This window comes from Balaenoptera physalus (assembly GCF_965194825.1).
Source record: "Balaenoptera physalus genome assembly, chromosome: 2".
Classification (NCBI taxonomy): Eukaryota; Metazoa; Chordata; class Mammalia; order Artiodactyla; family Balaenopteridae; genus Balaenoptera; species Balaenoptera physalus.
In genome coordinates, this window is record NC_138883.1 from 107,955,821 (window position 1) to 107,978,944 (window position 23,124).

The 23,124-nt window shown below is 47.1% G+C and overlaps 1 long non-coding RNA gene across 1 annotated transcript; it reads left to right on the forward strand.

The window, feature by feature from the left end:
- The first annotated feature begins 509 nt into the window (after positions 1 to 509).
- LOC309654353 lies at positions 510 to 20,912 on the forward strand. Its single transcript, XR_014260178.1, has 3 exons — positions 510 to 1,978; positions 10,810 to 14,063; positions 19,831 to 20,912. It is a non-coding gene; the product is annotated as an uncharacterized lncRNA (long non-coding RNA).
- Positions 20,913 to 23,124: the final 2,212 nt, after the last annotated feature.

Sequence of the window (23,124 nt, forward strand, 5' to 3'; positions counted from 1 at the left end):
CACGTCTGCTCCATCCCAGCTGCCTAACATGGGGGCTGAGATGTGCTCCTGGGTTCGTCACCGCCAAAGGCGTCACTCTCGGATCCTAAAGATGCATTTGAAAGGGGCCTTCTCAGGGAGGACTTAATGGTCATAACGGTGACAAATAAGACACAGAGAGAGCCAAGGTGCAGTGGGCCTTCGGGTTTCTGTTCAATCGCACCACAGAGGCAGCCATCTGCTGGGTTGAATTATAGGGCTGGGCCTGGTGTACAAAGGTAGGTCAGCTCTCACTGGTGAGACTACCTTCTCTCTCCCCACCCCTGCCTCAGATATCTCAGGGGAGTTAGAAGAGACTCATATCCTGCTGCTTGCTCATGGCCAGAATGGCTCCAGGTACACAGCCCAACAGAGGCCAGGGCCTGGAGCAGAGCAGGTGCCAACCCAGCTGGGGAGCTCATTTCCCCCCCGCCCTCCCCACTTCTCACCTCCCCTCGGGCATTTTCTCAGTGACCCAGAGAAGGAACAGAAGTCCTGCAGTCTCTGCCCAGACACGTGGTATTATGGGTCTTTGTGAAGCTGAGCCTGCCCTGCCCCAAGACCTTGATGCTTTCCTAGGGCGGGGGTGATTCCCCCAGCCTGCAGCAACTGGAACATGTTCTGGAATTCATCTGGATTACCAGGGGCCATGAGAGGAGGTGGATGGGGACACTGACCAAAGGTCCCAAAGCGATACAGTCCAGCTTACCTGATGCCAGAGAGTGAGATGTTACGGTGACAGAAGCCAGCTTTAGGACTCTCATCCTATTGGTTGGTTGTCACTACTGTTATCTGATTTACATATTTCCATAAGTATTTATTGCACTAGATCCCTGTGGCCTTAAGTCGATGGTGTAATGGGAAAAAGGACCCACAGATGAAACCCTGCCTGTGGATGCAGGGTGTTAGATGGTAGACTCCCCAGCCATCAGCTGGATGGAGGTGGGTGTCCCCGTGAAAGTCTGCCTATTGGTCCTCCTTGGCCTGATTTCTTCAACTGCAGAATCAAAAGAGCACTGCTGACTCCAGGGCTGCTCCCCTGGGATGTTGTAAAAGTGAACAAGTTATTGATGGCAGGGAACTGGCAGTCTCTGAGTGGAAAGGGTAATAAATCAAACATTCCATTATGTCTGTTTCCAATTTCTCCTTTCAGTGAATGTTTGCTCATCGTCTGCAGCGTGTAGCAGCATGCCCCTGCTCTAGTTATGCTAATCTTCTGTGTGTCATAGGTTAAGAGCATAAACTCGGGATCCAGTCTGCTTAGATTTTAATCCCGGCTCTCTACTTCCCAGCTGGGTGGCCCTGGGTAAGTTACTTCACTTCTCTGTGCTTCAGTTTCCTCATCTGTTAAGTGAGGATAATAATAGTACTTACCTCACCGGGTTGTTATAGAGAATAAATGTGTTAATATATGTAAATGGCTTAAAATCTTGCCAAGCACATAATAAGTGCTCAACAAATTTTCACTGCGAAGATGATTAATACATAGCACTTTCACATAATGAGTTCACAGAAGCTTATTTATCTGTTTGGCACCTAAACTCTAACACAGTGTTTTTCTAACTTGTCTGATGTTTAAAAAACAAAAATACCCAAGGTACTTGTGAAAAATAGAGGTTCCAGGCCACTGCCCTGAAGATTCTGATTCAGCAGGTCCAGAAGGGATCCGAGAAGCAGTATATTTAACAAATGGCCCAGGTGATCCTAATGAAGAGTTTAGGGAATCAGCTGCTGTAATGGGGCTAAGAGGCAAAACCTGGCCTCTTCTGGGTTTCCCTGCACTCCCTCTGCCAGTTAATCTGAAACGCCAGGGAGGGGAAGGCTCTTTCACTTTGGAGCTTTGGGAAAGCTCACATTGTCTCCCCCATCCCCTTTCAGCAAGAGAGGCTTCCTAGAAGAGGTGGAGGGATTTCTAGGACTGGAACAAAGGGAGAGACCTTGGCTCACAGACAAGACGACGGTGAGTTATTGCAAGACTGGGGACGCAGGAGAAGAAGTGGCCATGGCAGGGTGGGCCGGGGTTGCCTAGAGGCACCCGAGTTTGGCACTTCTTTGAGAATTGCACATGTTTAGAGTCCTGAGCTTCACGGCATCTGGCCAGTCTCTCCAGGCATCTGTTCTTCCCTACACCCAGGATAAAATCCTGAGGTCCCTGTAAACTACAGGCCCATTTTCCCAGAAGTTTAGACCCTGTTCTTGAATCAGGTGTTCATTGATTGAACCACATCTCCTGAGCATTCACCAGGCATTGGGAACACAAAATTGTGTGAGTCTATGACCAAGAGCTTCTCTCCGAGTGTGATTCAGACCTCTCTCCATGGAGAAGCTCGGAAGCTTGGTGTCCCGTGGTAAGGACATGTGAGAAGCTATTAGCGATGCCAAGTGACAAGTGTCTGCTAGTGGCCCACCACCGCTGCCATGGGAGCTCTGAGGAGAGGGGAACTCTTCTGGGGAGGTGAGTGTTGCAATCTTGGAAGGCTCCTCAGAGGAGTTGAGCCAGTTCTTGAAGGATGAGAAAGTGCAATCAGACTGCCAGAGTAAGAGGTATTCTTTTTTTTTTTATAAATTTATTTATCCATCTATTTTTGGCTGTGTTGGGTCTTCGTTGCTGCACGCCGGCTTTCTCTAGTTGCAGCGAGCAGGGGCTACTCTTCGTTGCAGTGCACAGGCTTCTCATTGCGGTGGCTTCTCTTGTTGTGGAGCACGGGCTCTAGGCATGCGGGCTTCAGTAGCTGTGGCACGCAGGCTCCGTAGTTGTGGCTCGCTGGCTCTAGAGCACAGGCTCAGTAGTTGTGGCACACGGGCTTAGTTGCTCCACGGCATGTGGGATCTTCCCGGACCAGGACACGAACCTGTGTCCCCTGAACAGGCAGGCGGATTCTTAACCACTGTGCCACCAGGGAAGTCCCAGAAGAGGTATTCTAATTTTTTAAAAAATTAGAAGAAAGACACCAAGGTGTAAAACGGCACAGATGTGGCTGGAATGCAAAGGCTGAGCATGGGGATGGGCAAGTAGGTTGGTCTGGCTCCCAAAGATCCCTGCGTTCCATGCAAGGCATCCCTCCCTCCCCATGGGGAGAGCAGCAGAGACGAGAAAGCCCCAGGATGATGTCCATCCCCAGCAATGTTCTTCACTTCCATGGAAAATCCAGCCCCTCACTCATCTAGGAACGGGAAGCAGCACTCACTGTAACTGAACCTTCTGCCGGGACTTGCTTTACCCACAATCAAATCCTGGCCCTGTCCCTGCCTGAGGCCAAATTAGGCCCTGGTGTTATGTGCTAGCCAAGTCTCCTCTGGTGAAGGGGGTGTGGCTTCGTGGTCATTTTGTAACTTCCCGAATGCGTCTTTGAAGCTTTGGACCAAGCCAGGACCTATCTGTGCCCTCAGATCTCTATGAAGGAGAGGGTATAGTTAGAGCCGTTATCCCCAGAGTGTGCTGGGCAAGAGGTGGCGGCGAGGGGGGGGGCTTTAGGATGGGCCCTTGCTTCTGCCCAGATGCCCCCTCCCACCTGTCGTGATGCTATAAATTCTTACCATCTGAGTCACATTTACAATCCTGTAGAAGTGGGTAAGGCTGTGTCACCTTGGGTTGGTAAGTCACAGGTGTTTATTGGTGCTCCTTCCACACTTCTCTATCTTTGCACCTGTCACCTCTGTTTAGACAACTGCCACATTTGCCTGATGATCAGGCCTATTAGCTGTGTCCGGTATTTTCGATTGCCAGCAGGACATTTATGGCTGAGAGCAGTATATCTTTGTTGTTAAGGACAGGGACTCTGGAGTCCGTCTGAGTTTGGAACCAGTTCCACCTCCTATGCGACCTTAACTTTTCTTTGCCTCAATTCTTTTATCTATAAAATGGGAATAGGAAAGTACCTACCTCCTTGGGCTGTGGGGAAAAGAAAATGAGCTCATATACATAAATTTCTCCAACAGTGCCTGGCACACGGTAAGCACACAATAAAAATTAGCTGTAAATATTATCTCCTTTCAGAAGTCCTGCTCTCACTTCAAACTCGTATGTCGAAATGGAGACCTGAGTTCTTAGTTCTGGCCTGGTCCCTCCATTAAAAAGCTCTAGAGGCTCTTATATAACAGGCAAAGAAATGAAGCCCAGGGTGATGAAGCGACTTGCTCAGGGTCGCACAGAAAGCCAAAGGGAAAGCTGGTGCTTCAGACTCATGGCCACTTCCCACGAGCTTGCTCGCACCAGCCCGGTGACCCCACAGGAAGCTTCGGGCACTGCAGAGAGCCCTTGAAGAACAATTTAGACTTAGTACCACAATCACCTGGGCCACTTATTGAAAAAGCAGATTCCTGGGGTCCCCTATTGGATTCTGATCCAGTAAGTCTAGGATGGGGCCCCAGATTAGCATTTTAAAAAGCACACCTTCTTCCCTTCCCCCAACCAGGCAATTCTGATTCAGCTGGTCTGCACTTTGAAAAATGCCTCTCAAAGGCCAGTTTCCCTCATGTGCTGCCACTGGAGATGAAATCCCAAGCAGGGCCCAGTAAGGCCCTCTGGCCAGCCCCAGGCTGCACTAGTGCAGTTACTAGGCGTGCCTGTGGTCCCTCAGAGGTATTTCAGGAATTTGGTCACATTCTTTCACACTCTCATCCTGAAAAGGAACTGCCAGTCCTTCAGACAAAGATGCACCTGTACCCCTGCAAAATCAGCGGGGCATTCAACACCAAGATTATCATTCCACTGAGCATTGTTTACTGCAATCGGAACGTTGGGAGCGAGGGGGATTGTGGGTAATCTGATTCATGGCACCTCCCTCCTCCATGGGTGACCTCATCAAAGGCTCACTGCATGCAATACTGCCTCAGAAGCTTCCGTCCTAACTTTCCTACAACACTGACTGTGTGACCCCTCTTACCAGAGGGAGGAAATCAAATACTCGAAGAAAGAACAGATACTCAAAGAGCAGTGTTTTGAGATAGTGGCAAGAAGGACAGTTCTTTATATCTGCTTATTAAGGGACTCTGGCTGTGCACAACTATCCGCTAGGAAAAGAGAAAGCATTCCCAAACTAAGTGCTCAATTCTGAGATATTTTTTAAAATGTTGACAGGAGTCATCCAGCTTATGGAAGATTTCATTTTGGAGGGTTTTAAGAGCTGTTTCTTCTCAGCTTTTGACTTTCTCTTGCTCAGAACTTGTACCCGGGCCTGTGTTCATTTATTTCCATTTCTGAGTTATCACTGGGGCACAGAGATAACAAGGTCTGCTGATCAGAATACAGCTGTGAGGACTAAGAAAGACCATAATAACCGTCCTGCAGCAATCTGAGGTTGGCCTTTCTCAGCAGTGTGGCCTGCGGGGGCAAGTGCATAACCTTCAGCAGCACCCGGAATGGATTCCAGTCCCAGATCTGCTGGTCTCTGGCTGTGGGGCCTTGGACGGGTTACTTAATTCTGAGTCTCCATTTTCCTGTCTGTAAAATGTGGATATTTATATTGAACTTATAGGGCTTTTGTGCTGATCAAAGGACACAGTGAATGTCTAGCATGATGCCCATCACAAGACAGCCAATATATAGTTGTTATTCTTTTCTTCCCTATTTTCTTCTTGGTAACAGTGATTGTGATTGTGCCATTGTTCAACTAAAGAGAAAAAGAATCATTCTGAAGCTAGAAGAAAGGGAAATGAAATAAAGCATATTTAACCCATCCAGTAGAAGGCAATAAAGCAAAAAAAGAGAGAGAGAGAAGGAAAGACACAAGTAACTAGAAAACAAAAAGTGGTAGAAGTTAGCTAAAATATATCAGTAAACAAAATAAATATAAATAGATTAAACTCATCTGCTAAAGGACAAATTTTCAGATTGGATTTACTTTTTTTCCATTCACTCATTCAAGAAATAATTATCTACTATGTTCTAGGCACTGGTTAAGGCCCTGGAATCTAGCTAAAAGCTATTCACAAAATATACGTGTAAAGACAAATAAAGAAGAAAGTTGAAAGCAAAAGATTAGGAAAAAATATACCAGGTAAGTATTAACTAAAAGAAAGTTGATTTAGCAATATTAATTCGAAACAAAATAGACCTTAAGACAGAAACTTGGCAATAAAGAAGGTCTTGATAAAGGGAACAGTTCACCCAAAAAATATAACTACCTTGAACCTATACTCATAACATAGCCTCAAAATACATAAAGCAAAAACTGACAACATTGTAAGGAACTACTGACAATCCACATCACAGTAGTAGATTTTAATCCCTTCTCTCAGAAAGTGTTCCAACAAACAAAAATTAGGAAGGATATAGAAGATTTGAACTACAGGTTAAATTTATGACCCTTGCATCTCGTAAATAAAGAACAAATAGCTTTTCAAGTAAAACTTGTAGGAATTAATCATGTACCATATGCCACAAAGGCACTAAAGAATTGATAACATACAATTAATTCTCTGTGCAGTGCAATAAAATTATGTCAGTAACCAAAACCTTTCCACACAGAACCCATGTGTTAAGAAAATTTCTAAGTAGATTTCTAAATAATTAATGGGTCAAAGAAAGAATAATCATGGAAATTTTAAAATATTTTATAACTGAATAACAACGAAGTATTACATGGCAAAGAGCAACATAAATTCAATTACCACCCCACGGGCATCTCCATAGCACAGCAATATGCCAAGAGCTTGGGGCTCAGACAGCAGATGGAAGCCTTGAAAACTACAGCAGGTGGAGTTACAGTAGTGCTAGAGAAGATTATTTCTCAAATACCTTTTTTTTTTAAGTTGAAGTATAGTTGATTTACAATATCGTGTTAGTTTCAGGTGTATAGCACAGTGATTTAGTTATACATACATATATATCTCTATTCTTTTTCAGATTCTTTTCCCTTATAGGTTATTACAAAATATTGAGTAGAGTCCCCTGTGCTATACAGTAGATCTTGTTGGTTATCTATTTTATATATAGCAGTGTGTACATGTTACTCTCACATACCTTTTATTCCTCCCTGCTTTCTCTTGCACTGTTGCCTCTGTCTGGAATGCCTTCCACCCCTGCATACCCTCCAACTGCCTACGCACCCTGACCCTCATCTGGTGAACTTCTTTTCATACGTTAAGAACCAGTTCAATCATCATTGACTCAGCTTACCCTTGGCTCCCACAGCATCTCTTTTCAGGAGCACTTTTTGATCACAAGTGCTGTACGGTGTACATGTTTCTTCTTTTCAATAGCTGTAAACTCTAAAGAGTAGGGGCTACATCCTAGTCTTCTTCACCTACCTAGAGCCACACACAGTAGGCACTCGGTAAGTTTTTGTTGAAAGACCATTGGGATTTTCATCTCCACCCTACGTCTTTAATTACCTGGAGAATTTCAGACTGTGGCCTGCCTACCGTGGCTGGAGGGAAGCCCTCCACTCTGGTTTCCAGAGCTGTACCATGGAAGCTCCCACCATTTCTGTGCCAGGGAGAGCCAGAGAGCCACATTCCTACCAGGTCATGGCCCCCACTGAAACCACAGTTAAAATGCAATGCCACCCTGAAGGAGGACGCTTTAAGTCAGAGCCCAGTATTTTGAGCAGATTTCATTTCACAATCTGCCCCCAGAAGTCTGCAAATTTGGACTTTGGACCCAAACCCTGCCTAGAAATTGGCATTCACCTGCTTTTACAGAAAGAAGTAAGATTTCACTCTAGGCAAGGAAAAACCTCAACAAAGACTGCATTTACCTTCCTGGGGGGCCATTTGCCTGATGTGAACTGAATCCTAAAATGAAAATTCTTTCTTGGGGAGTGAGTATGGCAGCTGATGTTGCAACATTGCTCAGAACAATTTGAAAACAATTCTGTTATTATTACTATCATTATCATTATTTCAACCTAGCAATTAAGTCAATATGGTTAAGTCAGCATTTTCAGCAAATTGTCATGGCATGAAGGAGTGTGTGTGTGTGTGTGTGTGTGTGTGTGTGTGTGTGTGTGTGTGTGTGTGTCTGTGTTTGGGATTACAGCTGTCATCATCATTTCTATTCTGTTTTAGGGGTTAAATATTTAACCACAAGTATGTGCTGCAGGCTGAAACCTGATGAGTGAGGGGGAGCCAGGGAGAAAGGGGGGGCTCCTAACCATACTTTTTATTAATATGAAGGTAATCAACATGACTGTTTAATAAAGTATGCATAAGCTGACCTACGAGGCCACAATAGATCACGTGTGTACACATCAGCATCTCAGCACCTCCCATGGATCCTGGCATTCTCCATGTCTGAGCACTGTGGCAGCCCATAGGAGGCTAAAGTGAACTTGACTTAAGCAAGTGGAAGCAGCACTTGTGGTGTGTATCCCCCAGAGGCCACTACTTGATTTATTAGCACCTCTACAATTACCCAACACTTCAGCAGACCTGTAAAGCAGGGGAGGGGGCGAATAGCATTAGATCCCTTCCATGGAGTCAGGGCAGCATCACTGAAAAAGTTGGAGTGTTGGAGTCAGCCAGACCTGAATGTGAGTCCTAGCTGTGTGACCCTGTGGAGATTACTTAACCTCTCTGAATCTGTCTTCTCATCCACACAATAGTGGCTATAAGCCTCTCTCTTAGGGCGTTTATGAAGATTAAAAGGGATAAAATTTATATCACATTTACTCTGTGCACATGCACTGGAGGCACTCACTAAAGAGCAGCTACTTGGTTGTTACGGTTATTCTGCTCTCATTAGTTCATGTCATCTCAGTGCTTGTTTTCTAGCCCAGTGCCTACCTCAGGGCTCCCATGGTACTTGTTGACCAGGGCCATTCAGAACCTCGATGACCAAAAGGACTGTCCTGAAGACACCCAGGAAGATGCACCCCACCTCTGGGAATCTCTCCACTCTCTCCCCTGGCCCTGGGAAGTAATTTGAGATGTCCGGCTGGGCATTGCTCTTAGAGGACAATGTGTTTACAAGCACTGCTAGGGCCATGGTGTGCAGGCTGGGATGGGACCGTCTGCTCAGGGACTGGGTTTGGGTCTCCCTTCCCTGGGGACTCCCTGTTGATCTGTAGTGTTCCTTGGGAGGCACTCACGTGCACACACTCATACACACACTTGTACACACGTACACAGACGTACATTCACACACACACACACACACACACACACACACACACAGACATACACTCATACACAGCATTATGCCTCATCTTCTTTTTGGAGACTTCGGTTTGAACTGAATGTCTTGGGCCATCACTGCAATGGCAGTACCCCTGTTCAGAGCATGGACATAAAAGATATATAAATAATCTTATCAGTGGTTTAATCCCCCATCCTTAAGCTTACTTTTTAAAACTTGGAAATAATAAAAAGGTAGAAAATAGAGGGGAAATATCTATAGTCCCACTCTCCACAAACCTTTGCTAACACCTAGCAATATCTCTTGCAAGTCTTTATGCATATTTTATTTTACATCGTAATGATTATCCTATGTATTTAATATCTGTGTGTATGCCCTGCTTCTTTCACTTAATTTTATAGAGTAAGCATCATTTTAATAGTTGCATAATATTCTGTAAAGAAGGATACACCACGATTTATTTGTCCCAGTCGTTGGAATCTTAGAGTGCTGTCCAAATGTTTGCTATTATAAATGGAATTATGAAATCAAGTTTTTTTCTGCTTTGGGAGTGATTATCTCAGGAATTATTTTCCAGAAATATAAGGTTAAAGGTTATATGGCTCTGTACCACTGAGTACCACTGAGTACCAGAGATGACGTTAGGGTTCAAAGAAACAAACTTCTTAAAGTATTAGAAAAACTATGAAACACACAAAATCCCTGTTTCCATAAGTATTATTGTTTAGGATTTGGCTAAAGTATGTATTTAAGTTTTGTAAAAAAAAGAACTACTATGTAATAAAAGTTCAGACCACACACTATTATGATAAAAGCTGTAAAAGTGCAGCAGCAATGTCCATCCTGGTCAAATAGGCGGAGCCCAGCCATGCCCTTCAAAGGAATTAGGGACAAGGGCAGGAAGAATGAGCGAAGAAAATGGCTTTCCACACACATAGGACCACATGCTAAAGAAAATTCAGAGACCCTTGGAGGGTTGGGGGTAAGGTGAGGGCAGCATTTTATGCTGTTATCAGACACTGTTACCTGAGCGGGAGGGAGGGATCTAAGAAAGTGAAGGGGCCAGAACAGACCTTAGGGTCCTAGACTCCACCATGGGGGTTGAGGGTATGGGGAGAAAGGAAAAGATGAGAACAGGCAACTCAGAGGGAAATTTTGTACACTAATTTGCCAGTTTCACAACGTCACCTTGAAAACAAGTATTGTCCAAGTAAAGCCAGAGCTGAGTGCTGTTTCCCTGGTGCTAAAATATCCAGGTGATACAACATTGTAAATCAACTATACTCCAATAAAAAATATTTTAATAAATAAATAAATTTTAAAAATAAAATATCCTGGTGTGTGGCAAGAGCATGAGCTTCCAATCAGCCAGACCTGAGGGCAGATCCTGGTTCTGCCACTTCCTAGCTGTGCGAAGGCTCAGTTTTATAACTTTGAGTGGGGATGGTAGTGCTACTAATTTCATTGCACCACTGGGAGGACGAGAAATGGTGGATGTGCCCAGCCCAGTGCCTTGCACAGAGACGGGCTTCAATAGAGGCCAGTAGTAAGAGCTGGGGAAGGAGAGGGGGAGGAGGAGTGGGTAGTAGTGACAAGTAGTGACAGTGGGGGAGGGAAGAAGAAGGGGGATGTGATATGGTGTTGAATAGCAGTAGTGCTGCTGGTGGTAATTACACACCCCCCCGCCAATAATTCTTGATTCTCCTCTGCAGAGCTCAGAGGACATCCTGCCTCACCCAGTCTTTTTCAAAGGAGTCCCAGCAAAGGAGAGGTGCCTGACTAGGGAATCCTACATACCTACCAACTTCCGAAGGGCCAAAACTGGTAAGAACTGTTGAGAACCTATGATACAACTAGAGTGGGTTAAATGGTGTCCCCCCAAAACTCATGTCCACGGTGAACCTCAGAATGTTACCTTATTTGGAAATAAAGTCTTTGCAATGTAATTGGTTAAAGATCAAGATGAGATCATACTGGATTAGGATGGGCCCTAAATCCAATGACTGGTGTCCTTAGAAGAAGGAAAGAGGATACACAGAGGGAAGAAGACCATGTGAAGACAGACGCAGAGATTGGAATGATGCTACCATAAGCCAGGGAACACCCGGCATCACCAGGAGCTGGAAGAGCAAGGACGGATTCCCTGTAGAAACTTCAGCGAGAGCACAGCCCTGCCGACAACTTGACTTGGGACTTCTGGCCTCTAGAACTGTGGGAGAATAAACTCCTGTTGTTTTAAGCCACCCCAGTTTGCAGTACTTTGTTGCAGCAGCCTGAGGAAACTAATCCACCAATCATCTCAGTTTACAGAGGAAGAAACCAAGTCCTGAAGAGAAACCAAGGTCATCACTGTTCACCCACAGAAAGGTAGCAGCTAAACAGGGGCTAGAACCCAGCCCTCGACCCCCATCCAGGGCTCTCCCCTTAGGGAATGCCCCAAGTCTTTGGCATACGATCTCATACCTCGGTTTGGGCCAGAGAAAGGCCTGTTTTGACAGGGCCACATATCCCTGTGTATGTCCTCCCCAGAGAGCACTCAGTGAGTGGAACCCACTTTTCCCGATAATGACTTACTCCTCAGTTCTGGGTGAGAGCTCTGACTGGTGCATCATCTTGAGACTGCAGAGTTTGCTTGTAGCTGTCATGAGAGAGGAAATGCCAGCAAGCCCCCTCCCCCTGCTGAGAAGTTAATCCCCAGAGACCTTGCTGACTGACACATGGTGGGTGCTTCATAATAAATGAAAAATAAACTTAAATAACGTGATAAGTACCCGTTGCATCAGTGAGTGTTGCTGCATTAATATGCCCAGGTGTCCCTTTAACAGGGCACAGAGTTTTCTGTTCTCATGTGAATAATTGCTTCCATTTGTCGGGGGACATCCTAGGAGCCAGGTACTGTGCTAAGTTTCTCTATCAGGCCCCGCCGGGAGCAGGTTGAACACCCATGTCACTTAATTTGAGGAGAGTTGAAGAAAGGGGCTATTTACAAAAGTGTGGGCAGGGTGTGGAGGAGAGTGCAGCGCCCCAGGGTGGGTGGTGTGGAGCCATCGCCCCCCTGGGCTAAAGGGATAAGAGGTGGGAGAGGCGAGAGCTGTGAGGACAGGAGCTGTGACACGGGGTCGAGGGCCACGCCTGTGGGTGGCATCCAGCAGGGAAGGAGCCAGCTTCAGCCTCCTCGTCCTGTACAGGATCCAGAGGGGCAAAGGGAAGCTTGCCTCTCCTCTCAGGGGTCAGCTGGCTTATAATTATATCCATTAATTTTCACAATAACCCTGTGAGGTAAGTGCTATTGCTACCAGCCTGTTTCAGAGATGAGGAAACTCAAGTGAAAAAAAGAAACCATTTCTGGTCATCGATGGGCCAGGATTTGAACCCAAATCTCTCTGACTCCACAGACTATAGAGTTCTGTTCTCGTACATTAGGCCATAATTTGCCATGAAGTTAGCACCAGCTAGATGCCGTAGATGTGAGTAACTTCAAGAACACAGATGATAGTCAAGTGTCGTAAAACAATTAAGAAGTAACAAATTTTTAGTATTTATTAAATTTTGTTTTTAATAGAATGTATTTAATTATAAGCTTATATAATTTACTCTTTAATATTGGCAATGTTTAACAACTGACTTGCAAAGTTCCTGAAAACTTAACAATCATCTCTTGCAAGGCAGTATGGGCTATCTCCAGCACCCCTGAACAGCTAAATTTCTCTTCTGTGGCTTAAACAGTCCTATCTCCCCAAATTAATTACTGTTTTGGGGAGAAGAGTATATTCATAATCTAGTAGCACTATTAGATCGTAGAACCCACATGCATACAGCTCACACTGATGGAAATGTTGAGAAGAAATCCAAAGAGAGGAATCCATATCCATTGGTGACCATAGACTGCAGGACACGGAACTTCTCCTTCCTTGGTCCCTGCTGGTCCCTAGGATCTGAGGGGCCATGAGAAGGACTGGAGAGGAGAGGACGGTTGAGCAAATGGCTGAATGGGCAATACTGTAGAATGAATGTCCCAGGGCAGGGTTATCAGAAGGAGGGGCTGGAAAGGATGGATCCAGAGAGTTAGAAACTTCTAGTGGCGACGGGGAGAGGTTTCCAAAGGAGCTGGGTGGAGATGGGAAGACCTGGACCCTTGCTAAACTGTGGGAGAAGCTCAGGGTTTGGTGAACCAGGTCAAATGTCACTGGGACCTCCGCTTGTGATAGACTTTAAATGCCTTTCCTTTAAAATTCAGGAGCAAGTCCAAATTAATAAGAAATAGGACTGTTCTTCTCCTATGTTATAATTCCAAAGTGGCCGCAACCTCTTCAGTAGAGAACTCAGCTTATGCCTTGTTCAGCCTGATGTGGCTGTTTTAGGAAGCCCAACAAGATGGGGTGGCAAAGGAACGCTCATCTATTCACTGGCCTCAGAGGAGAGGGACCTGTAGCCTCTCAAGCACCCAGTGACTCAGGGTTCCGGGAGGCAAACCCGCCAATACTATGGGAGGCCCTGAGAGGACCGGCAGATAACCCACCCTTCTGGTCACCCCTGTAGATTCGAGGATGCTGCCTTCTGGAAGGAGAGGGGAGGGACCCCACGTCTGGGTGGCATCCCTGACCCCACCTCGCACATAATACTGTCGTGGTTGCTTCAGTTGCCTGCTTCCTCCCCTAGATCCTATACTCTCTGAAGGGAAGAGAAGGTGCCATCCCTAGCACAGGATCTGGTGAGCAAAAGGTGATCAACAAATGTTTGGGAGTATGAATGAGACCCCAGAAGGAGCACGTTCAGTCTTCCCAGGAGAAGAAAGCTCCGAGCAGCTGGGGGCAGCAGTGAGCAAGTGAGGGACGCTGGCCCAGGAGCACCCAACAAGATGTGTAGTCGATGGACAAATGTCATGTTTGGCTCCAAACCAGCTTGAGGCCCTGGGAGAAGACAGAGAAGGAGAGAATGGACCCTGGCCTTCAGGGACTTTCCCAAGGTAAGGAGCTGCGCACACCTGAGAGGAGCAAACAAATCTGGACTTGAGGTGAGTTCATGGGCTCCTCTGTGACGTGGGGTGACTCATCTGAGGTCTCGGCGGCAGGATGAGGAGCCTGCCCGGGTTTCTTGCTCCTCAGCCAATGCCGGCTGCTCCCCTCTTTCCCGGACCCAGCAGTGGTGCTGAGGAGGGCTGGCAGGTCACCTCCAAAGGAGGAGACTTCAGACACGTGAGGCTGTTCCAGGGCTTCCCGGGGGTACTGGAGATGCCAGGTGGAGAGAAAGGAGGAGAGAGGAGAGGAGGCATCCCTGGAGGTGGAAAAACGCAAGTTAAACCTGGAGAAATGCATTGAGGTCTGGATGGTGCTGGGGGTTAGGTAGGAGGGAACACGGTCCCAAGTCGGAAAGGTTTGGTAGTCCAGAGGCTGGAGTGCTAAGCATCTGGCACTTTCACAGATCAGTTTCTTCATACATGTTGGCGTAGGAGGGAGTTAACATTCATTTGTGTCACTGTTTATTTAATGTGTATTAATCAACACCAAAACATCAGCCCCGTGAGGGAATGCGGGGAATGCGCCTGGTTTTGCTCACCAGTGTACCCCCTCCACCTGGAGAAGTGCCAGGGACTTAGTAAGTGTTTACTGAATGAATGATCAGAAATTGGGCCAGCACTTAGTAAGCGTTCACTGAACAAATGATCAGAAATTTTCAGTTTGTATGTTTGGTGTTAGATTCCAAGGCAGCTCAGGAGCCAGGGAGGCATGGCCAGGAGGCTCCAAGCCTTGCAGCTCATCTTCTTCCAGTCTTTGGTATGCAATGGGCTACTTTTAGCATCTCACTTGAAGTCCAAGTTCCTTAACTAAAAAAAAAAAAAAAAAAAAAAAAAGATTGAGTTTGGCAACCAGTGGAGCAGGTGTCCCCTAAGGCCCTGGGTGCTCTGTCATTCTGGGCGTGGCCCAGTGGCATCACCCAGAGGGCTGTGCGTGAATGGGCCAGGCCCTGGTTCTCTAGGTCAATCTGTCTCCACCACTGGTTGTACCAGGACATTTGCCCACTTTGAAGGGCACCTTTCTCTAAGTTCAGGGCCTGATCACCAAATAGGGCCTTTCCTTTTCCATTGCCTGAGGCCCCAGAAAAATGACACAGCAGAAGGCCCACTTCAGTCTCTGCAGGCCCAGTGTTCTCACCCCCTTGAGCGGGCGGATGCCCTGACCTGCTGGAGAGTCACCCTGAGCCCTGCTAGCTCCCTCTAGCTCCCCATATTTTCCAGACCTAGACTCAGAGCAGCCAAATCAGTTGAAAAGAAAAAGTATATATATCCGCCCTCCACACCCAGACTCCGTACATTTGAGCTGGGGAAGTGCCAACAAAAATAGCATGATGTCATCCCCCTACTGATCCTGTTAATCCATTTTCTGTCGAATATTGAGTCTTGGTTTTTATTTAAAAGTGATTTTATTGTCAGAGGCTGGTTAAGAGCCTCTGAGTGCTGTGCCAGGAAAGCTGGTGGTGTCTTTGATGTGCAGAACAGTGCAGGGCCCTCAGCCTCTGAGGCCTGACAAGGAAAGAAATGGGATTTGCAGAAGGCTGGGAAGGTGGAGGAATGCTGTTTCAGACAGTGTGCTTTACCAGTGGCATCTGGTTTTGCATTTCACGGCCAATGCACCTCTGCAAGACAGCCTCTGAGAGAATTTCTCAGCCTCTATAGGGCCTGGGAGGTCCACCACAGTCCCACTCCCTCTGGACCACCGCCTTCCCTGCCCCCATCATCACTAGGGAACACTTTCCCCTCTGTTGAGGTGCCCTGCTCCCACTCACACCCTCATCACCAAGTCTCCAAATCCCAACCTGTTCTAGAAAGGCTGGCTTCGAGAGGTGAGGTGGACTTGGGCCAGGAGACATGGGTTTGAGGCTCAGCTTTGGACAAATCTGGAAAAGGCACTTCACCTCTTTGAGCCTTAGTACCTTGTACATAAGACAGAAATATGAATCCCTGCCCTACATCGTATGTGACCACCCAAATGTCCAAAGACAATCATGTGTCTTCAGAAGCTCTACAAACATAAGAGCCCTGTACTAAGGCCAGGCACTTTTGCAAGGAGGGTAAAGGGCAGAGGAGGCCAAGAGGAGCAAGGGAGTTGGAGGTGTGTTCAAGGGAGTGAGTCCAATGAAGGACCATGGAATCTGAGACAGAAAGAAAGGGAAGTGAAGCCACTGATGGGTAGTGGGGAACAACTGGGCCCAGTAGGCATAGGTTCAGCATGAGGTCAAAGAATTGTTACAGGGGGGCTTGAGGAAGTAAGCTGGAAGGACAGGCAATGATGACCAGAGAGTGAGATATTTGGGTTTGGAATTTGGGAGGGTATGCCCTTTTGGTGATGGGAAAAGAATGGGTAGCTAAGGTACAAAAGTGTTCCTGGCAGTGAGGTCAAAATTGAGATCCTGGAAAAGTTATCCTCATGCATGATTTAGGGCCCAGGAATCAAGAAAGAGTTGGGGTGGAAAGGACTCCAGGAGCCCAGGAGCCAGGGTGGTCAGTGAGCGAGTGGTTGACCAGAAGGCCCAGGGAAGCATCAGGGATGGAGAGGAGGATGAATGGTGTGAGTCTGAAGGAGCAGGGGGTTTTACAAGATGAAGGGGAGTATAGGTGTGGCCTGGGGAGCCAGGAGGATTGCAGACTTATCCTCCGACCCTGAGGAGAGCATGTGAGAATGGCAACCCCCACCTGAGAGGACAGCAGACAGAAGGGAGTGTCCCAGGAAAAGGGTGAGGATACAGAGGAGTTTGCGGTCATGGAGAGGAGGGGATGAGGGAGATGGGGGAGGCGGGGCAGGCCAGCTGAGCAAATGAACAGAGCAGTGTGGGGATGGAGTCTGGGAGCCAAAGGGTACCTGAAGAGGCCTTGGCTCCTGGCTGAGCATGAAGAGAATGGGTTTGGATAGGATGGTGTCATCCATGTGGTCTCTAGTAGTGGGGTGAGGACTTGGAGCTGAAGCCTGCACACAATGGCTTTGCCACAGAGTGGGTTTGGGCAGGCAGGGCTCAAGCCGGCAGTCATCTGATGGCTGCTGCCATGGACCTCAAGCATGAATGGTGGGTCTTCAGACAGCTGTTCACACAGGGCTTGTGAGGAGGGATGGTGGCCCCACAGGCTGGGGCGGGGAGGGGGTGGTCAGGTCAGGGACCAGATGAGGTCTGAGACCCACTCCATCTCTGCTACCCTGTGATTACATAATTCACAGTTGTCCCAAGGACTGGCCCCAGCTCTCAGCCTGAGGCTGTTCTGGTTGCTTGGTTCCTGATTTCAGCTGGAACAGGTTTGCAAGTGCCTTGACCACCAGATGCTGAGAAAGGAAACAGACACCTCCAGTCTACCCCAGAGGCCTGAGTGCAACTGCCCAAAGCCAGCCCCAGAGGGCATCAAGAGTCTGAACTGATGGAGGAGGAGGGAGGGTACAGAAGCCCCTTGTTCTCAGGGCTAAGAACAGATTGTGGAATCAGAGACCTCAAAGCCAGAGGTGATGTTGCTATTTCTGCTGCTAATAATGGCAGCAAACATTTACTGAGCACCTTCTATGTGGTGAGCATAATACACAGCCCAGCTCATTTATTCCTCACAACAACCTTAGGAAGGAGGTGGTATTCTTATCCTCACTTTTACAGATGAGGAAATTGAAGTCCACAGAGATGAAGGAACTAGCTAAGTGGTAGGGATTGGACCCCTATGCCACACTGACCCAAGTTCAAAAGCCTTTCTTATATGTGGTTAAGAAAACTACAGGTCCACTAGGGGACATGACTCATTCAAGGACCCATAGGAGGCCAGGGGCAGAGCCAGCACTGACGCCCAGGTCCTGACTACCAACCCACAGTTTTCTCCATCCCACCATGCAGAGACCAGTAAGAGCATCCATCTCGTTCTCTGTATACAGGACACTTTCTACCACCCATGAGCACCCTTATTTGGGGTGAGATGTGTGGTATCCAGCCTCCAAAAGGGCCCATATGACTCTTGCCTCTAGCTAGTCACACTGTGTGTAGTCCTTCCTCGCCAATAGGTAGCCAAGAGGGCAAAAATGACTGTGTGCTTTCTCTTGGGGAAGTCAGCACCGCATTGCAGCAACACTCAAGCAACCTGTGGAGAGGCCCACATGGGGTGGGACTGAAGCCATGTGTCAACAACCAGCACTGACTCAGCAGCCGTGATAGAAATGGGGAAACCCCGTAGAACAGCTTCCACAGCTCAAAGAAGGCACGGGAGAAGACAGAGCTCCTGCTAGAGCAGAGCGTCTCAGAGTGTGCCTTTCCATCTAGTGTGTCTCTAGTAGCCTCAAGGCTATCTGGGGGCCCAGGCCGAAAGTCTGGATGACCTGGGACCACACTGCAAGGACCACAACAGGGCTTGAAGTAGCATGCCCATCTTGGATGCTCTGGGGTCTCAGGGCAGGCCACAAAGAGTTCCATTTGCAAAGCACTGCAGATGGGACTGGAGGTGTCTCTCAGTCATGCTCTGGATTAGTTCCTGGAGGACGTTTAGCAAGTTCTTTATTGGAAGAATCTATTCAACACCACAGGTAGGGCCACCCTTGAGAATTCTAAAGAAAATTATTATTGAGAGACGGGGAAGTTCAAGTTCCAAAGACCTGTCATCAGGTGGTAGTAACTTTGCCTCTTCAAGAAACCCTGAAAGGGATTTACATAAGGAGGAAGCACAGCACGTGTCCATCATTGCTGCCATTGTTATATAAGAGCAGTTATCATTTGTTATATCACCATTATCATTTGCTATGTAAGAACAGTCCTTAAGCACCTACTATGTGTCAGGCACAATGCTATGTGCTAATCCTCATAGCAATCTTGCAAGCTAAATGTTTCCTCATTTTAAGAGTGAAGGAACTCAAGTTGAGAGATGTTAAATAACTTGTTGAAAGTTAACTTGTTGCATTAAAGTGGCAGGACTGGAATTCAAACCTAGGTCTGTCTGACTCTGAGGTCTATGTTCTACTCTGCCAACTGTTACTACAATAACAGCAGAGATGTAGTGACTCTGGCACCAAATGACCTTCCTCTGAGTGTAACTTCTAGAGATGCAGGACCAGCCAGGATTCCCAGTTGCAAGCAACAGAAACTGAATAGCTAATTTAAATAGCAAAGGCATTTGGGAGAGACATAGGGTAAATCAAAGACTGACAGGCTGAAAAACCAGACAGGAACCTGCCGCTACCAAGACTCACACAATGGGAAATTCCTCTAGGAAGGTATTCAGATGCTGGGAATCCAAAACAGAAAGACAAAACATTTACTGCAGGCTCTTAGGAATGTCAGAGCATCAAGGATGGTAGTATTAGAACCCCAATAATGAAAACTTATGGTCAAATGTAGCTAAAAACCACAGCCATTGGTACCTAAGCCTTGATGCCCTCAATATTGAGGGCCTGCAAAAACAAGTCACCTATACAGATTTGAGCAAACAGGTGATGAGTCTCTTCCATTTGCCCCTCCTCACACAACCACCAGACTTAAGTGGGCAAGCTTTTGTAGTGGCTACTGTCAGTATGACACTAATCTCAGAACCCACTCATTCTACCCAGCCTCCAATATGGCTCCCAGTGATCCTTACCTCCTGGTATACTTACTCTTGTATGGTCCCTTTCACATTGAATCAGGGCTGACCTAGGTAAACAATAGAGTGCAAAGGACATGGCGATGTATGACTTCCAGAGCAGGTCACAGAGGCATTACAGCTCCTTCCTTGGTCTTCTTGGCAGGTAGCTATTGGGGAAGCCAGTCACCATGTTGTGAGGACATTCAAGCAGCCTTGTGGAGAGGAAGCAACTTGCCAGCCATGTGAGTGAGCCATTGAGTCTGGGGGTAATTTGCTATAAAACAGTAATTGGAGATGAGAAAAAAGGGAGGTAATATGTGTGAAAACAGTAACCACTGGAGCAGTGCCTGGCACACAGTTCTTCCAGGGACTAAAAGAGATTTTCCAGCAGATGTGGCCATTTACTCAGTAACATACCTAACAGATGCCCAGACTGTCAGTAAACCTGGAGCTCCCTTACATAGTCTTCATGTGTACTTTTCTTTGCAAGAGATGATAAATATCTTGGCCTCCTGCAGCAAGGGTAAGGCAATAGTGGGGCCCAGGGTAAGGCAGTTCACAAACAGCCTCTCCTCTATGGGAAGTGTCCTTCTGGCCCTCTGAGCCTGTCTGGCCACAGACCTTCCTGTACTGTGTTTTTCCTTTGTATAAACCTGGGATTAGAACACTACAGCCCATGAATCACTCACCTGTTTTTCTAAGTAAAGCTAAGCTGTATTAGAACTCAGCCATGCCCATTCATTTGTATATTGTCTAATGCTGTTTTTGTGCTACAAGGGCAGAATTGAGTAGTTGTAACAGAGGTATTGTGTATGGCTTGCGAAGTCTAAAATACTGACTATCTGGCCTTCTAAGGAAAAATTTGCTGACTCCTGGTAGAAATGGTCAAAGCATTGCTGGCTAGCACAGCTGAGAGCCAAAGAGGCAGCCTGGGTTGTCTATTCTCTGTTCCCAGCTCTGCAGAGGACAGAGGGGCACCGTGGCTTCTCTCTTTCTCTCTCTCACGATGAAGGACTTTCCAAGAGGATGGAGAGTAGAAATGTCAAGGGGAATCTCACCAATCCTGACACATGAGCCCAATAGATGTCTACCCTCCTGCATTAGTTATCTATTGCTGTGTAGCAAATTACCCCAAAACTTGGTGCCTTAAAACAATAAACAATCCTTATCTCTCACAGTTTCTGTGGGTGAGGAATCTATGGGTGGCTTAGGCTGGTGGTTCTGGTTTGGGTCTTTGATGACGTCAAGATGTTGGCTGGTCAATAAATGTTAGTTGCTACCAAAAAAAAAAAAAAAGATGTTGGCTGGGGCTGCTGTCTCCTGAAGGCTTGACTGGGGCTGGAAGATGTGATTTCAAGGTGGCTCCTTCACATGGCTGCCAAGTCACTGTTGGGTGTTGACAGGTGGCTTCCACCCCAGCAGGAACTCTCTTCTTTGAGCTGCCCCATGGTGTTTTGCCTTTTCTAAGTGTTGTCCCTGAGCCTAGGGGTTCATGAGAAGTGATCTGCAAACCTCATCCCAGGCTGCTAGAAGAATGACGCACTCAAACTAGTCTGGGTAAGACGCTGACTCCCCTCCATCTCCTCCCCCAAATCCTGGCAACTGCGGGGGTGGCACTTATACTGATTGTGTGGGCCCTGCAGATAGATGGGCAACTGCAGGGCCAAGGAGTCAGCTTAACGTGGAAGGAAACCTTACTTGTTCTGAGACTCCCTCATTGACCACCCCAATCAACTCTATGGCCCTTCCCCTGCCCTCCAAAACAGTAATTTGACACTTAGGATGTATATTTGTTACATTAACAGCTGAATAGCAGCCATATCTTTTCCCAACTAGAGTGTAAGCTGTGGAATGAAGAACCTTCTTACACTCTTCCTGTCCTCCGCACACCTGGCCCAGCGCCCAGAGATGAATCAGAGCTTACAAATGTTTGTCCAGTGGCTGCTCCACTGATGGCATAGAACACAGGCTCTGCAGACCCTGCCTCCCAGGGCCCAAAATGGCAAATATTGTGGTCGGTGGGGCAGTGGAAAGCCGAGATGCCTCTCAGGGCCATTGCAGATGATTAAGAGTCAGCTGACAGATAGGAACACCCCAGCGCATGACAGCCCATGCATTTTCTCCAGGCTGCAGAGGCAGGACCTGTCCTGTAAGCCATCCCAGAGGCGGAGCCGAGCTCCGGAAAGTCTGCTGCTTTGAAGGCTGGTGCTATCTCCACTGAGATTCCAGGCCTTCTGGAGCGAAGTCTCAAGTTACACCCTCCCCTCTGGCTCTTCAGCCTTTGATGGGAGCTGCTTCAGGACAGGGCCGTCACCACCACCCAATAAGTGCAGAAAATATTTGCCAGAGAGTGTCACCCTCCAGGAGGAGAATGACAACCAAAGATCTACGTTTCTATGTGTCCCAGGACTCTTTTAGCTTAGATGGGTTCCTTAATCCTTCCTCCCTCCCAGGCGGCTCAGAGACCTGCAGGCATTGCACATGCTGTGTCCGTTTAAGTTTAGAAATTGACCAAACAATAACACGTCCTGGCAATAGCCTTGCAAGTGCCCCAGTGCCCACCGCCTGGTGAGTCTGCATGGCAACGCCATGAGGCAGAGCAAGGAGATGGTTCCATTCAGATAAATAATGGAATAACTACAACAACGAACGCTGTGGTAAACATTTCACATATACTCTCATAAGGAAGCCTCAGAACAACAATAGGGGATGGGAACGTCACTATCCCCATTTTCAGATAAATAAACAGAGGCTTAGGGGTGTTAAGAAACTTCCAGAGTTACCCAACTGGGAAGCGGTGAGACCAGGATTCAAATTCAGGAGCGTCTGGCTCCAAAGCACAAGCTCTTACCTCTCACCGTCCTCTTCTGCCCACGTGCCTGTGCTACACCAGTCACTGTGCTACATGCAGGAAACACAGGGGCACTTAAGATACCAGCTTGACTCTCAAGTTTTCAACCCAGCCAGGGAAACAAATATTAACATATTTTTTAAATTATATATTACAAGGTGATATTTGTAATACTAAAAAATATGTATAGGAGTAGTCAAAGGATGGTGATTCATTCTGTATATAAGAGAGGGAGAGAGATTAGGGAAAGCTGCACAAAGGAACTTTCTTTACCTATGATTCAGTTTCTTTTCTATTTTGAATGTGTAATCTTTAGCCATCATCCATCCACATTGGCATCTCTTGGCCAAGTCATCCATCACCTGGGGAAAACCCAGGCAAAAGGCGCCCCCTCTCCGAGTCCTTGCTTTACCAGGTCTCATATACTAGGTAAACGAATGTATTAAAGATGATGAGAGTGCTTCTGTCACTAGGGATCCAGAGCTCGGCATTGGCACAGCACAGCCGGTAATCCTAAACATCCACTCTCATGAGTAACACCACTCAAGCCCCAGGGAAATACTTCACATCTCTTGCCCTGTGTCTATGAATCAAAAGAAAACTGTG